Source organism: Giraffa tippelskirchi, chromosome 7 (assembly GCF_054371585.1).
Source record: "Giraffa tippelskirchi isolate mGirTip1 chromosome 7, T2T-mGirTip1v1.2.pri, whole genome shotgun sequence".
NCBI classification, from domain to species: Eukaryota; Metazoa; Chordata; class Mammalia; order Artiodactyla; family Giraffidae; genus Giraffa; species Giraffa tippelskirchi.
Window position 1 is genome coordinate 81,353,031 of NC_137281.1, and position 3,486 is coordinate 81,356,516.

Below are 3,486 nucleotides of genomic sequence, written 5' to 3' on the forward strand. Positions count from 1 at the left end.
GTTTGCAGTATTTCTGGTGTCATAAACTGTGCTCTATTATTGCATGAATTCTTTTGAAGTTGTTTTAAAAAAAAAATTTATGTACAAAGAGCCCAAATTATTTATTCACTGGGTAAATGTCTTGGACAATCTATTCAAGCAAAATCACTTAGTCTGACTTGATGAAGACTGTATCCTCTGTGTACCAACAGAAACACCAATGGCCCATATTGAGGCCATATTTCCAGATCAGACTGTGCTGGTTTGAGCAGACACAGAATGAGTGAGAACCCTGGCTGAGTTTTCCCAGGTGGCTTCAGTGATCCTGCCGGTGACCCAGCTTGCTTTCGGCGGTGCCAGGATGGAAAAGACACATGAATTTTTATAGAAGGGGCTCTGCAATAACAAAAGGCATGATGAGGTAAGGGCATCACTCAAGGCAGTGATTTCTCTGCAGGTGGGACCTCTATGTTCATGAGTCTATCCAGTCCTCGGCTCTGCGGGTCTGGAAATGCTCAGACCCAAGTCACATTAGCAACACTCATAAGACACTGCTAGGCACGCAAGCATTAGCAATTAGTTGATCGTAAGTGGAGGTGATTCTTTAGGTTTACTGAAATCCTCATGCCTGCTGCCTAGGACTCTACATTCCCAGAAGGCATCTCCCACACAAGGGAAATGGATAATTCTGACAGATATTTCATCTAGACTTGATACATTCCTGCCCCCAAACCAAGTATGCCTCTCCTTTTATCAGATAACTGTGTCCACTGGGTTCACCATTCTCTGTATAGTATTACCCCTCTGGGCCATCTTCTCATAGATTCCTTGAGAACTAGCCCTCTTCTATTAACCTGCTTTTTCTTCATATAGAGCACAGTATGCTTGGGAGATCTCACCTTGCTTGGTGATGGTCAAGTTTCAATGTAAAGTCTTCCCTAAGCTCTTCAATCGTATATTAATAACTACAATATCTTTGGTATATGCTATTGTGATATCTAGTGGTTTTAGAATATGTTCACAGATTCTTTACCAATCTCATTAAGAGATGGCATTTAATCCCTGCCATGTATCTGCTCCCTCCCACAAGTGTGGTTTGGGTTTTGTGACTTGCTTCTAATGAATAGCATATGGTAGAAGTGATGGGTTATAATTTGGGAGACTGGGTCATAAAAGGTACTCTGGTTCCTCTCTGTTTTGATCTTTCCTTTTTAAAATAGATTTATTCTAATTATCTTTTCCAAAAAATATCTATTTATTTATTTGACTGTGCCAGGCCTTAGTTGCGGCATGTGAACTCTTAGTTGCTGCATGTGGGATCTAGTTCCCTGACCAGGGATCAAACCTGGGCCCCTGCATTAGAAGCACAGAGTCTTAGCCATTGGACCACCAGGGAATTATCTGCTTTGCTGTCTTGGATCACCCTGGGAGAAGCCAATTGTCATGTCACAAGGACACTATCCCAGTCCTGTGGAGCAGTCCACATGGTTAGCAACTGAGGCCTCATGCTGAAAGCCAGCAATAACTTGTAAGGCTAGTGAATGAGCTGCATAGAAAATGAATCCTTCAGCCCAAAGCAAACCTTCGGTGGTCTCCAGCCCTGGTCAACCCCTTGACAATCTCATGACAGAACCTTAGCTAGTACCACCCGCCCAGGCTGCTCCTGACCCACAGAGACGGCATGAAATAATAAACATTTGTTGAACACTACTACGTTTTGTTAGCAGTGACAGATAACTAATATACCCTAGATGGCTGAGATCACCCTTGGTTTATTTATTTGGCTGCCTTGGGTCTTAGTTGGGGCACATGGGACCTTTTCTTTTGTTGTGGTGTGTGGGCTTAGTAGTTGCAGCACGTGGGCTTAGTTGCCCCATGGCATGTGGGATCTTAGTTCCCCAACCAGGGATTGAATGGTATCCCTGGCATTGCAAGGCAGATTCTTAACCACTGGACCACCAGGGACATCCCCATCCTTTCTTATGAATTTCCTTCTCAGAAGGTAATCTCCCTGTTCTACAGGGACCCTGAAGAGCACAGTAGCCTGTGAACCATGATTTCCTTACCCATAGAAGGCAAACAGGAGTGAAGGGTGCAAAGCAGGGGCTCAAATGGAACGTGTTGTTAATATCGTTGTCATTAATGTCATTAGTGAATACGACATTGACGAAGCACTGGACATCACCTATATGCCCTTTTATATTCACTCCTCATCTCTTTCTACTCTATTCTGTATCCTAGGAGACTGACTTCCATGGGCTATATCTCTTGCACTCAGGCTTTCAGTAAGATTTTGCAAATGGGAAATAATGGAGATAGGAGGGCCAGAGGAAAGTGAGGAGAGAGATATTTTCCTTGGTTTCCTCTCTGCCAGGTCACTGTGGTTTGGGTTTGTGCCTCTAGCTAAGGCCACAGCTCTGTCAAGGGACCTTCTCCATATACACCCCCATATACACCACTTCCTCCCTCTCCCCTCTAAGCCTAGGGATGGTAATTGCTCCCCATGGTTGCTGGCCTCAGGGTGCTGCGCTGTCACGTGGTAGTTTCCCTAAACTTTGCTCTCATACTTTTGTGAATAGTCCCTTTATAAATCCTCTTCCACTGGCAGTCCAGTGGCTTGGACCGGGCGCTTTCACTGCTGTAGGCCTGATTTCACTCCCTGGTCAGGGAACTAAGATCATGCAAGCTGCATGATGGAGCCAAAAAAATTCTCCTCCAATCACACAGATCCCCTGCAAGGATCCTGAGTGACACATATAGCTTAGAAATGGTGTAGTAGTGCTAGTTATGATTATTTTTAATAATAATCTTGGGTAACAAAAATACATGGTATAATCTGAAAGATTGCTATGAATCAAAATAGATAGAAGATGGAGTTGAGAAACATCTCAGGAAATGGTTGTTCAGAATATCTTGAGTCAACTCCTCTGGCAAATTTGTGTATTCTGCCTGATGACTGCAAGAAGATTCCACAAGTTGGCGTACAGATGACTGTTGTCAACAAAATGAAAAAGTGATGACAGATCAATAGTCACAAACTTAAGTAGTTCTTAACCACTGAGTAGAATCTTTGGAACTCAACTTAACAATTCCATGACTCAAGTATTTTTCTGAATCTCAAGTATTATTCAGTGCTATAAAATAGGGGTAGACTGGTGTCACAGATTGGGGCAAGACTTGTTGCAACAATACGTGGCTCCACTTGGTAGCCTCTTGAATTCCTTGTATTTTATTTATTTTTATTTTCGTTGTGCCAGGTCTTTGTTGCAGCATGCAGGGCTTGTCTAGTTGTACCACATGGGATCTTAGTTCCCCGTCCAAGGATCAAACCTGCGTCCCTTGCATTGAAGCCAGATTCTTAACCACTGAACAACCAGAGAAGTCCTGCTTCTTGAGTTCTCATATATCAGTTATACTATTTTGTACTCTAGTTTTTGGCCTATTTCCTCACTGTAGGCCTTAAAAACCCGTAACTTATTGCTTAGAAAGTAATAAACACTGAAATGT

The 3,486-nt window shown here is 43.0% G+C and overlaps 1 non-coding gene across 1 annotated transcript; it reads right to left on the reverse strand.

Moving 5' to 3' along the window:
* Positions 1–1,303: 1,303 nt before the first annotated feature.
* TRNAR-UCU (transfer RNA arginine (anticodon UCU)) lies at positions 1,304–1,375 on the reverse strand. Its single transcript has one exon. It is a non-coding gene; the product is annotated as a tRNA-Arg (tRNA).
* Between the last annotated feature and the right edge of the window lie 2,111 nt (positions 1,376–3,486).